The sequence below is a fragment of the Podarcis vaucheri genome, assembly GCF_965113315.1.
Source record: "Podarcis vaucheri genome assembly, chromosome: 17".
NCBI lineage: Eukaryota > Metazoa > Chordata > Lepidosauria > Squamata > Lacertidae > Podarcis > Podarcis vaucheri.
Genome location: NC_138755.1, coordinates 37196358 through 37210259, shown reverse-complemented (window position 1 = coordinate 37210259; position 13902 = coordinate 37196358). Strand labels below are relative to the sequence as shown.

Sequence of the window (13902 nt, the reverse complement as noted above, 5' to 3'; positions counted from 1 at the left end):
CAGACTGCACCAGAATTCATCCACTTAAATCCATTTAATAACTCAGTAGATTCTCTGTCAGGCTATGAGTTGATGCCAGTATATGGCTTTACTTAAGTGCTCAAACCTTGCATTGCATTTGAACATTACTGTTAATAATGAAATTGTAATTGGGGTCGCCATTAGACCAATACAAAAGTTCCCAAACCTGTATTTGTTAACATTTTTGTTGTTTCAAACACTAGCCCAGTATTAAGGGACCTGTGGCCAGGTGTTGATGAACTCCAGTTCCCCTCACCCTGGTCATTGGCCATGTATGATTGGGGCTAACAGGAGTTGATGTCTGACAACATCTGGAGGATTATTGGTTCACCTTCATGATAGAGTGGTAGGAACAGCAATAGAGGAACATCCTTTAAATTAAAGGGTGGGGTACTAGGAAGAAGGGAGGAAGGACCCTGAGCTGGGTTTGGCCCCCTCAGCCATGGCCAAGATTTAGCAGCCCACTTAATTTGTCCCATGGAACAATGTGACCTGTTAAGAACAACACTCACCTTCCGGATGTTGCCTGGGAGCCTTGCCATTGTACTGGAAACTGAACATTCTAGACTGTAACAAAGAGACAGAACCCAGGAGGTGGCATAGAAACTTGCCATTATGATGGGTCTTAGATGGAATGAAAAGAAGCTCTGTATTTTGCTGGGAATCCACCAACATGAGAGAGGCTGGGCCGGCCAGCGTCCAGAATGGTGGACTTGGCCTTCCAAAACATACTAAGGCAGTAGCTTAACTTTTTCCCATTTGAAGTGGATTAGGAAAAAGGAGTTAAGCCAGATCCTTTCTCTTTGGAATTCCATTTATTTGGGAGGAGCAGGAATTCCATTTATTTTGTGGGTATAGGGCAGTATACTTATATGATGGTGGTGGTGGTGGTGAGCCTTGGTTACTTGTTTTTTTTTAAAAAAGGTTTAATTAAATTTTTGAATTTAATAAAATTTAACAGAATATATATATAAAAAATAAGCCATGGTTGATAGTTTATAAACCTTGGCTTGTGTCAGTCATGGCTCTGGCTTTGCATTATGTGTGAACATGACTAAGGTTATGGCCAGCTATCCATTCAACTCGGGAAGCTAGAATAATCATGAGCTTAAACAAAAGGAACTTGTCAAAAGCTCAGCAACATCAATGATCCTCCTTGATTTCTCAATTACAGAAAAAGGAGTGTGAATGAGACAGACGTGACTTTAGCTGAGATAAATGTGTCTAAAGCACTTCCTTGCATCACTTCGGTTTGACTTTAAGCAGGATCACATTCATGACCCAAACACAACAGCAGAGAGAGGCAACCCGTCCTAAATGTATACTGGCTGAGTTGCCATTCATAGTCATGAAGAAGAATTCAGCATCTCTTTTGCTTCAGCAGGTTGCCCACGTGAGGCATCTCACGCTTTTAGCACCGAAACTGATAACATAGTTGTTACTTTAGTTTCATGCTAGGGGTATTCCCTGATTTTCCTTGGCACCAGACAGATTTCAAGCTGAAGGAGCACAGCAAGGAATCTGTTTTTCAGATCTGCAAGACAAGCTTCTTTTTTTCTGAATGGGCACCCTCTGTTTCATAAATGTACATGGGGAAAACTCGTAATGTCTCGATTTCAAATGCCTCTTTGGGAGTTTGTTTATTCAAATAAAAGCCTTACAAATTATTAGCATGAAAAAACTCCACCACTTTGCATTTTCTGGGATGTGTTATCCTATTAGGCAAAGTATCGTTCTGTATGTTTATAACTTACACAATTACTGTTCTTGATTAACAACTAAAACTGATGAGTTGGCCTTTCACGAAGCCGTAAGCAAAGTCAGCCATGCAGAAAATATAAGGGAAGGGAAAACAATTAAAAGTTATTTTAGTTGTTATGTTGGAGTTGATTGTTGTATTTACATATTTCTCCCCCTCCCCAATAAAACATGAAAATCTTTGTTGCGTACAAAGTGCTGTTTTATCAATGGCGCTATTTCACAGTAACATTAGAAATTTCAGATTTATTACATTCATTTTGGATTAGCAAGCATCATGTGTGTGATGTATTAAAGAATAGATTAAATTCGTGCAATACATAAATTTAGTACCACATAGTATGACTGTCTCTAGTCTTCACAACTGCAGAATTAACAGGGCAAATAAGCAGCAGCCGTCATTGTTCGCCTGGCAGAATGAGGATGCTTGTGGAACCACTCCAGCAAGAACAAAATTTATGAAATGAGTTACACAGTTTTGCAAACCTGCAACTGGAATATTCAAAACATACCATAGGAATGATTAATCACATCAACAAAAGGACAGCGAGTGTTTTGCAAATGCTATTACACAGTACTGGTGTTCTAAAAACACTTAATTCTGCAGAGGGTTATAAATTGGTGCTCAAGTTTAATGGGATTTAAAGAACCAACCAACTTCTTCTCATTTAAATTTTTATTGATTATCTTGCAAAGGTGATATAACACACTGAAAATCATCTCAGCATCAGCATGTGCTTCCTGCTAAATAAACCTGTGGCAGGGAAGGCAGTTGCTCCTATCAACAGGGTGTTAATTGGCAAGTGAATTGGTCTTGGGGTTCAATCAGAAGACCAGGATTCTGTCCTTTGCTGTCTTGACGGTGTCCTCTAGCAGGACCGTTCAGCATAATATGTGCGCCTCTGTTCTATTGGCAAGAGGCAAGAATTAATCCTTCCCCAGGAAGGAATGTGGCTGGGATTTACACTCCTCCTTCCAAGCAACTGGACTGAGAGGTCCTGAAATGGGAAATCTAGGTCCCCTTGATAAGGGGGACAGATTGGGTTTCTGCATTTGGGTCTCTTATAGAACCTGACACATTTTGGAATAAGGACAGTGGGTGCATCCAAACTTGCTACTGTTTTGTGGGAGGGATTTGTGTGCATGCTGGAAATCTTTTTCCCGTCTAAACTGCTCTTTCAAAGCTGCTCTTAAGTCCTGTCTATGACCGAAAAAATATGGGTATATGTTAATCCTAAAAAGTTTGAGCTGCATTTGCTTTGGTGGTATTTAACCTCAAGTGTGAGCGAGATTGCAACCTTAGCCCAATTAAATGTGCTCAACGTAGCAACCGTCATTGTATTTAACCTCAATTTATTTTAAAATGTATTCTAAAGATAACTAAAAGATTACAAGAAAGTGGCCACCAATGTTTGAACAGTCTCCCGGGGACTGCAGGCTCTTCGGCTTGGCTTCTGCAACAGGAAGTCATTAAATCAGAGATGGGAGGGCTCTCAATGGTCATTCAGCTCAACCCCCTGCCAGTCTAGGAAATCCATCACAGTAGCCTCAACCTGTTGAAGTTGTCAAAAGTTTCATTCATTTTGGCCGTGCAGGTTCAAGGACAGCTGGCTGAAATACAGGGAGATGAGTAAAGGAAGGGTTTTCTCAAAGGTTGGACCTTGAGAAAGCCAGAAAAGGCAATTTGATAAGGAATGGTCTAGCACAGCCTTCCTCAACATGGCGCCCTCTGAATGTTTTGGACTCTGCTCCTATCACCATTGATCATGCTAGTCCAGGGGCTGATGGTTGCCGTCTAAAAGCGCTGTAGAGCATCAGGTTAGGGCAAAATGCCCTAGTGTGCATATTCTTAAGAATCCATGCTGGTTAGTAGCAAGCAAGCACCTGGTTTTCTTAGAGCCGCGTAAGAATAGATCCTTTGTAAACTGCTCTAACCATGTAAGTGATTATGAGTTTACCGCTCAATAATTCCTTGACTTATCCTCTTGTTGACTCTTCTGTCCTGCAGTACTAAACTGTCTTCCTTTCTCAACCATCTATAAGTGCCCTGCCTCTCTCCACCTGGCTTAGGGTGGGGCTTGACAGGCTCCCTTAAGGACTCCTGCTGCTGCTGGACAGAGAGGGCTCCTTTTTTAATATTGTTTTTATTTTTTATCTATGTCATTTTATATTGTTTTTGATATTAATGTTGTATTTTTTGTTTTAGACTTTATGATTTATGTGGAAATTGTTTTCCATTTGGTTGTGTACCTTTTGATGTGTTTTATTTATTGCTTATGACTTTTGTTATGTTGGTAATTATGTAAATCTTGTCATGGAAGCTGCCTTGAGCATTGTTTTAACTACGGAAAGGCGAAATAAAATGATGGTGGTAGTCGTGGCTATCACTTAGATCGCAAATGACTTGGAATTAAATCCCACTGTTTCAAACAGAGCTTTTGTCTGAACAAATCAATATATTTAAGACCACCACCTCTTTGACTGGGTTGTTAATAGCAATCTAACTTGGATGAGCCCTGCTGTTTGTTGTGCGTTGGATTAGAAATTGTTGGATATTATGCCTTAGCTATTGCATCCTGAGCTGCATTTCTGCACCTGTCTGAAAGCGACGGTGACCTCAGACTGCTGCTGAAAAGGGATTTCTCCATTCCTGCCATGGTTAATCAAATTTGGGCCGGAATGAAAAGCTAAATTTCCACTGGGCATTCAATATGTTTAGGACTATCAAAAGGCTTTGCAGTGTCAGATCGAGTGTGTTTCATGGTAATATTTTGTTTTAAATTCTGGTAGTTTGCCTCCTAGCCTCCTTTGACAGTTCACAGTATCGTGGACTTTGCATAGGTAATTGTATTGCCATTTTTTTTTATTGTGTACATGCGTGAATAATAGAACAAATTTAACAGTGCCTGCTGTCTCCTATGACCCGCTGGAAATGAAATGTGCCATCTCAAGGGTTTTATACCAGAATACATTTTTTCCCCTTTTTGTATTAACAAATGCAGACTCGCTTGAAGAAACACAGTATTTAGACTTGAATTCTAGTCATGATTTAATGGCATGTTCCACACACACACACACACACGCACACACATATGGGATACAGATCTCACATCTATTGTATGGAGGAAAATTTAAGGAATGTTTGCATCACATAGAAGTGATAGCTCTCAGCATACCCAAGGTTCAGCTGTTCAGCTGTTTGGTATCAGGGATACCCAAAAAGCTGCTGTGTGCCTATGTGGATTTTATTTATAGCAAAAAAAAAAAAAAGCCATCTTGTTTGACAAAGGGCTCAATAAGCTTTAGTGATTAAACAATAAATACATCTGATTTGAGAAAGAAGTGCTTCTTCAGCATGAGAATTGCCTTGCTGGATGAGATTGTTCTAAGGTTCATGTAGCCCAAGAGTGCATTTTGAAGAGTAGTTAGCTTGATCATTCTGGGAGTTCAGGGAAGGCATTAAGGTAAGGGCCGTCCACTGTCATCTGTGCTGCCTCTGTGAGTAGCTGTCAATAGCAGTAGTAGTCAGTGGCATAGCGTGGGTTACCGGCACCTGGGGCTGTGCGGAAGGGTGGGTGGGAAAGAGGGAAATGGATGGAGTACATATGCACATTCAATTACCTAACGGCGTCCGCATCACCGAGGACATTGCAGCCGCAGAGATAAGAGTCCTTCCGTTGTCTGGAGATGTCACTTCCTGATTCACATGGAGAAGCCGTTTTCGACGGAGCCCAGTGATGGAAGTGCACAACTGTATTGAGGCAGCACCAGGTGTTGATATTCTACACCCCCTAACAATTTTCCACCCTGGGCAACCGCCCCCTAGTTTCCCATGCTACGCCACTGGTGGTAGTAGTAGCAGCAACAGCAACAGCAGTGATAGCATTTGAATAACACTTTCAAGTGTTCAAAGCACTTCACATATAATACCTACTTGTAATCTGTACAACCAGTCTTGTACGGTAAGTCAATATTAACACACACACACCAATTATTGCAGATTGGAAGCTCAGACCTGGAGAAAGTAGCTTCTCAAATGTCACCTAGTGATTTCATGGCAGAAGCAAGATTTGAACCACACTTACCTTTTGCTGTTCTCTTTCCAGGCACATGCTTAAAAGTGTGTGTTTTGTTTTGTTTTTTGCCCCTGAGCTTTCCCCGTGAAAACCCACGCTTTAGCACTCAAGCAGAGCAAACGTCAATTTGTGTTTTCCGTGGATTTAAAGCTCAAAGCATGGACCAGGCCTGGAAAGAGTGAAAGGAAGTGTGGATAAGCTCTTAGTTAGTCTCTTAACCAGGACACTCTACCAGATCTCAATGAAGTTGTACAACCCCTTTTTAAATAGCCAATTGTCTATAAATTAAGGAACCTACAATAACACGCTATTGTTTCAAGTGCTAGTTGACCAGGAATCACTATGAATGAACACTTAGTTCAAAGCCCACTGGAATAATGATCTGGTGTTGACAATAGCCACCTAGTTGTAAGTGCAAAAGTTGCCTTTTGGTATTATAGTAAAATGCAAAAGAATTTGTCTTTGAAAGTGGAGGGATGTCAGAGACATTAAGCTGTAAATCAAGGGAGAAATGCACGTTGCATTGTAGTCAGCCTTACCATTGATTTTAATGGGTTTGTGTTGCCTTGTTCCCTATGGACGAAGCCTGGGTGTGATACGCAGTTATCGCTGTCCAAAGGAGTGTTGTTCCTGCTCTCTCTTCTCCTTGGTTTTTCTTTCAGACCTGATCAACATTCAAGAGGTTGTGTGCCTCTAATGTTCCCAGGCAGGGACGCTAAACTTATTACACTTTTCACCTTTTATAGTCATCTAATCAGAATTATTTTTTAGTCAATGATTTGAAAACCCTCATCCCAGAAGTGGGCAAGTCGCTGAGCCAAACAGTCCCCTGCCTTCTGGTTTTATTTATCAACCTTTGTCATTAGGGCATGCTGGGCACGTAGAGACAAGAAAGAAGAGAGACTTCCAGGGATTGGGGGGGTTGGGGAAATGATTTTGCATAATAGAAATAAAAGTATTAATCTGTCATATGGTAAACAGGGATATGCTGTCTTGGTGAGGCTTAAAATAGCCACTTATGCATGTAAAATTTGGCAAGACTCAAGTCATTGATCAGAATTCACAAATACATGAAGTAAAGAGAAGAATCTGACTCCATCATGACTTCTTTGGGTGCAATTCAATGTTGAATGTTCTTGACCATTGATTCCAGAGGGGTTAAACTTGTTTAACTCATTTGATAATTCCACCTTCAGTACTCTGTCCAAACTCTAATTTAGGCCATGTATGTGTGGAAACTGTTAGATTTCATTGTATACTTTGGAAGCCAATTATACTGGTAGGCAGAAGGTAGATATTGGGATCTACTGGTAAATCTCTCAGTGATTTACAGTAGATCACAAAGTGTTCCAATTCCTAATTGTTTAACTGCTAAACTTTAACAGTGCCGGCAGCAACAACCAACAGGCTTCTCCCCTTTTAAATGAGGCTGCTGAAATGAAGAAAGTTTTGAAATTAACCCTCTTTTGACTCACCTCATGTTAACAGCCAGTGAAGTGCTTTAGATTGCCCTTGCAGATGTGAGACAGAGAAACTCTTTCGACAGGAGATGACATGGGAAAGTTCTAATGAAGTGCACCATCATGTTGAAGTATTGTGACATCAGAATCCTGGCTACATTGTCTGTTGAGCCTTGGTTTCTCATTAACAGGTGTTGTTTCTCCACACAGGTATTGGTAATGTAAAATCTGTTTCATAAATCTTTTATAACTACTGTACTTGCATCTGTGGCCATGTTCTCTAATGGGCATGTTGCCCTGGTTGAATACGCATTGGCTCCCCATTAAACGGAGCCATTGGTTTTGAGCCTTTGAGGGAGTCTCAGTGAGGATGCTTCCTCCCAGGTTGAACCCATGACCGTGAGATGATGCGGACAAGAGTCTCTGCCTATATGTCTCCCCGCCCCCTTTCTAATTAAACATTAGGACTAGGCAAGGCCCCTGATTGGTTCATGGCCAAAACTGGCCCTATCAGGATCACCACATTGGACCCCAAACCAAATCAGGGAGATAGCTCACATTTTGGTTGAGTTTCTAAACCCAAAGCATAACTTACATGTTGACTTTCAATATGTGAATTTGTGCAAAAATTGATACACCCACCTAGCGAGTTTCTTTGTCTCTCCCTACTTTGTACAAACAAATGTGTGCTGTTGATCTGCTTCTTTTTCCTTCAACTCCTGAAATGGATTACTTGTTTCTATAGCTGGGTCATTAGTCTTGGACTTCTCAGTTATCACATTATTTCTTTTCACCCAATTTGCACAGGACTTGGAGCCACAGTGCTCCTTTGGAGACAGACATGGTGTCTACACAACTCAACACAACCCCTTGTGCCACTTGCCCATTCCAAGTCAGATTATGTCTCATTAATTGGACATTCCAGAATCATGTGCTTGCATAAGCTATATGTAAATGAGCTCAGCCTTAATGTGTCTGTTAATGAAAAAGATTCACTAGGAAATTAAAGAAGGGTTTATTTAACTTAGTTTAATTTAAAGGCCACTTAACACACTGAGCATTAATGATGCAGCGTACGGTAAATGTATCTCCTCCGTTTGCCAGCATTACTGCAGCGGGGGCTGCATTGCGCACATGGGGTTGAATCCAACCAACTACTCAGAGTAAATCCATAGAAATTAATGGACCTAAGTTAGTAATGTTTATTAATTTCAATGAGTCTACTCTTGAGTATGACTAGCACTGGATAGAGATAGAAATTGTCTAGGGTCACACCAGTCACCTAATAAAGATAATATTAAGATAATGATTTTGTTTTCCCAGCCTTAAAGAAGAAAGAGGCCACATTTGAACTGAATCTTTTGACTATTTTGACCACCTTATTTTTTTGTTGCTTTTCTCAATGGTTCCATTTTGTTTAGACTCTGACTCTGGATAGAATAAGTTGCATGGTTTGAGGAATCTATGCTTCCAGGTTTCATAAGAAAGCTGCAGAGATAGTGCAGGATAGTGCGCACCCCGGAAATGATCTCTTTCAGCTTCTGCCTTCTGGGAGAAGGTACAGGGTTATAAAGACTAGGACAAGCCGCCTGAGAAACAGTTTCTATCCAAATGCGATTTTGGTTTTAAACGCAGTGTAAGGTAGTCTCTATGGGAGTATACAGTGGTGCCTCGCAAGACGAAAATAATTCGTTCCGCGAGTCTTTTCGTCTTGTGATGTTTTTCGTCTTGCGAAGCACGGTCCGTCACAACTGCGCCTCTTCAAGCGGCTTTTAAAAAAAAGCGCAAGACGTTTTCGTCTTGCGAAGCAAGCCCATAGGGAAATTCGTCTAGCGAAGCAACACAAAAACGGAAAACCCTTTCGTCTAGCGAGTTTTTCGTCTTGCGAGGCATTCGTCCTGCGGGGCACCACTGTATTGTATTTAATTATGGGGTATCAGAGTTTTTAGGGGGTTAACCAGGCTGTGATAGCTGGGATTGCAGGCATGTTGGTTTTTGAAAGTCTGATGTAGATTTTTTCAATTTCATTGTTCTGTACGGGACAATGACAATAAAGATTATCGTATTGTATCATATCGTATCATCCTAAGAGCTCTGTAGACAATTTTAGTACATTTGTACTCCTGGGTCACTGTGTCCAGTTGTATAGAAATTATTTGAAAAGTAAAAGATCAGAAAAAATGTGACTGGGTGAGGTAAGAGGAAGGTTCAGAAAACTGCACACATTCAGAATGTTTGTGATGATGGACAGTGCTTTTTTCTGGGGAGACGCAGGGCTACACATACCCCTAAACATTTTGTAAATCTTTGTACTTTTGTCCATTTACTGTATTTATTTTTGCCGATATGAACTATAAAATGGTGCTTTTCTTGAGTCAAAATGAGAGTACCCCTAAACATTTTTAAAGAAAAAAAGCACTGATGATGGAAGCATCAGTAGAAGGCTTAACAGAAGTGCAGAAGGCTTAATTTCAGAACTGAATAAGACTGATTGGAATTTTGGTGCAATATTGGAGTTAGAACCACATAATTAGACTCATATTTCCATGCTTAAAAGAATTTTGTTACAACCTATTTATAAAATTACGCATTTACTCTTATACAGTATCTGTCTCATGTTTTGTGATGAAAACCATCCACTCTACACTGAAATATTGGCCAAATTCATTTCAAATGCATGGTGATAGCTTTCAGTTGCTCTCTGGATTACTCTCTCCTAGCAGACATATCACATTTAAATGAAGGATTTATAGACATTTTTCAGCTCCTTGTAGCATTTCAAGATTTATGTTCAGCTGGTGTTTCTGGATTTGGAACCATCTTTCTACCCAACTTTTTATGAGCAGGATCATGGAATTGGTTAAAGCTCAATAACTGTTTTCTTGCACAGTGTCTGTAGCAGCTTACTGCATTGTCACACAATTCCTTCTCCTAATGTGCCTTTGGCAAGAATGCATTTTCCAGAAGGTACTGGGCTCTCCTTAAAATGAATAATTGGTGTTCAGTACAGTCTGATCAATATGCATTATTGCTTTATATACTCTACTGTACTATCAGTGAATAAGCAAGAGGCATTGTTAGTATCAACAGAATAAATGGAAAGACCACACATAGAGAAGTCAATCTAATGCTGGTTTCATTGCTATCCAAATTGCAAAATGGGGAAGACTGGCTGAACCAAGCCATCTCTTGAGAGAAGACGTTGCTCCTCTGAAAAAGGGAAACATGCAAATAGACCGTGGCGGGGAGGTGTGTGTTTCAGAACAAATATGTCAAACACACTTTTGAATGGTTAGTTATGTATACGTATCCTATTCAACCTTTTTTTTCCAAGGAGCTCAAGACAACCTATATGATGTCCCTTCCATTTTCTTTCAGCAGAAAGAAAATTTTGATTTATCAATTTTTATTGTTTTAATTACTCTATTTTTTACTTTTAAATGTTGTTTTGTATTTCTCTTTGTAAGACTCTTAGAGAATTTTATGTAAATTTAATAAAATAATCATAATCGTTAATTAGCCGTTTCAAGTTGTCCAGGCTGGGAGAGTATGATAGACCAGAGGCCAAGCGGAGATTTGAGCTTGAGTCTTCCTTGTCTTAGTCCAACACCCTAACCATTACACTATGCTGCCTTGGGCATACAAGCATGTGATGAGAGATCTGTTGAAGGGCTGTTAAAAATAAATCAGTTTAACTAATGGCTGCTGGGAGGACCATAGCATCCACGCATGAAGGAAGATGGGGCCCAGAGTTTGTTCTGGGAGTGTCTCCTTACAGCTTGTCTCTTCTCTCTGTATGTGGCGAATTCTGCTGTGTCTTGGCATTTAGGGCAGCTGAATGAACCAATCACACCTGAAGCAGAGATGCAGCACAATTTCTTTCCATCCCTCAGAGCTGTTTGTTGTATCTCTGCATTAGTTACCTCTGAGCTCGCCTTTTTTCCTATCAGGGCAGGGACTCATGCAGAGACACCAGGGGGTGGCTACCTCTGTAGAAAGATAATTTTTTTCTTTTTCACATGCTTCACATGTAAACCTTTTGGGATATGAAAGTGAAGTATACCTCCAGTTTTAAGAAGCTTGGGAAAAACTGGATTAGATGCTAATCAATACCATGTTCATTTCTCTCTCCCCTCCACACACTCCACACAATCCTTTCAGAGGATTATACTGGATTATACTGCTTGTTTTCAATGCCTCTCTCTTGAGTGACATCCATCTTATTTGCATTGATCAGAAATAATGGCTGATGAAGCCTGCTGTCTACTGTGATCCAAGCCAATTTGCACAAGTATTTTTTAAATGCCGAAATCAAATAGTTGACCTTTTCTGATGACTGTTGGCAGTTTGAATGGTCTTGATAAAGCAGATGTGAAGCAGCTCCTAGGTGGTGGGTTTCAAAAAGTGGGTTTAAAACATGATCAGGGTGATGTTCAACGTGTGTGTGTGTGTGTGCGTGCGCTTAAAATGTACTTGGGAAATGGCAGGCTTCTATTAGCAACGTTATTTTTCAGAATAAACAGACCAGACTTCATTGTGATGTACTATACAAAAGGACAATTCATGATGTTGGTGAATTCCACATCTGGGGGGAAAAACTATTATTAGTTATTGAAATTTTGTTTATTGAATTTATAGCCCACATTTCCTTTCAAAGTAGCCCAGGCCGGCAAACAGATACACAATTTAAAAGCTAAAACCAAGCAAAAGCTTTTTTTTGTGTGTGTAAACTACTTTGAGGGGTTTTTTTTTACAATCAAGGGGTGTAGAAATTTTATGAAATAAATAAATGAAAAACATTCTAAAACAGTTTAAATATTCTGAGTTATGAAGCTTTTCAGTTGTGTCAATTAATTTATACGATAGCAGGCAATAGACAAGCCCTGAGTGAAGATAGAACTGTCACAATCAGTGGATATTCCTATGTGGACACAGACTTTCCACTAACTTTCCTTCCAGCATAACTCCTTAATGCATTCATCTATCACATGGAAAGTATGGCAATCCTGATTAATCCCACCTATAGATGAACAACTGAGAGATTAAATTAGCCAATGTCCAAGTCAACTGGTTTAATATCCATCAGATCCCGTACTTTGTTTGCAAGAGGAAGGTTCAGGAGCAAGACCCTAGAGGTCTCATGCCTTTTGAGGCATTGGTTTTTAGCATGGCAGATGAGTCAAGGCACCTGGGTTTAAAGATATTCTGTGTATCTGCATTAACAAAAGACAGCATGGGAAGGATAGTTGGTCAGAGGCAGGTTTGGGCATAGATATTAGTCTATGAGGATAACATCCAGAAGAAGAGCAATAAAGCTCCTACTATACCTCTGGTTCAGGAAACTTTGGGAATTGCCAGTGTGGAGATGTATACTATATGTGTCAAATCGGTATCATCAAGGGGCGAGGAAAACAGGATTCCTATTTTGCAGAATGGGAGCGCTTTAATTTTAATACTAGTAAGACTCACAGTACAAGGACACATCCAGTCCAGTTTGTGGGAAAAATAATTAATGATTCAGGCGTCTGTTGATTTTTCATCAGTTAATGTTGTTTATGAGGCCTTAATTCCCTCTGGCTAATGAATATGACGATTCAGAACTTTGTGTTCAGCAGGTCAACATGTCATAGGAGGAATCTACACACATATAAAAATGCTTTTTAAAAAGGTTTTGAAAAATACATTGTAGTGTCACATTTGTATATTGTACATTATAACACATTTAAAACGTTTTATTTGCAGCTTTGTAGCTGAGTCCCTAGTTGACATGTTGCCTGCCAGTTGCATCATCTGGATGAACTCAACAATCCTGAGTGAATTGTTGGGCTAGGATGTAGCTAGGAGGAGAATTTCGGATAAATTTAGTTTCACTTTGAAATAATCTCAGCTAAGCCTGACGTTTGCACCAGGTTTAAAACAAGCTCTGGACAGTTTTATAAGAAGCTATCTCCAAACCGATACGATGTTTAACATATGAGATGGGGAGTAGAACATTGATTTTTAATTCATTTATTTTTTTGGTCTAGCCTTCCAGTGTTTGGTCTGCAGTTTGAAAATGTGATTATTTTTTAAAAGTGTCCAATCCAGTTAACAGCAATGTTCTTACTTGCCTTTTAGTTTTCATTGGTTTTTATTTCCTTTGATTATAGAGTTTGAAGTACAAATGTTCTTTTCTTCTTTACGGTTTCGTATTTATGCACACTTTGAATGACAATGCCCAATACCCATTTGTAAGAAAACTTCCCTATTTGCATGTTAGAAGGGCATCCAGTGAGGAATGGAGCGGCCTGGGATTGAACACCTAAAGGGAGGGAAATGTCCTCCATACCTCAGGCAGAAACATTACAGGGTATTTTAATCAGGTGTGTTACCTCCAAGTGCTCTAAAAAGGCAATTCAAATCAAGTGCTAGGGAGGGGTTTTTATTATTAGGAGAGGAAGCAGACTGAACAAAGCAGAACCAATAGACATCTCCACTCATACATTTGCTTGACAGAAATATATCTGAAGTATAAAAATTATAGTCAGAAATGGGTATCTCAATTACCTGCAGAGCTTTCAGTATGATGCAACTCTTCATATCAGGAC

At 39.9% G+C, this 13902-nt stretch overlaps 2 long non-coding RNA genes across 3 annotated transcripts in view; one reads left to right on the top strand and one right to left on the bottom strand.

Annotated features, from left to right (window-relative positions):
* The window catches only part of LOC309522110, a 106960-nt gene that overhangs the window by 71426 nt on the left and 21632 nt on the right, over positions 1 to 13902 (top strand). The window lies entirely within an intron of this gene.
* On the bottom strand, positions 4811 to 7453 carry LOC309522107. The gene is made up of 3 exons (XR_014214837.1): positions 7331 to 7453; positions 6395 to 6519; positions 4811 to 5338 (listed from the first exon to the last, which is right to left on the bottom strand). It is a non-coding gene; the product is annotated as an uncharacterized lncRNA (long non-coding RNA).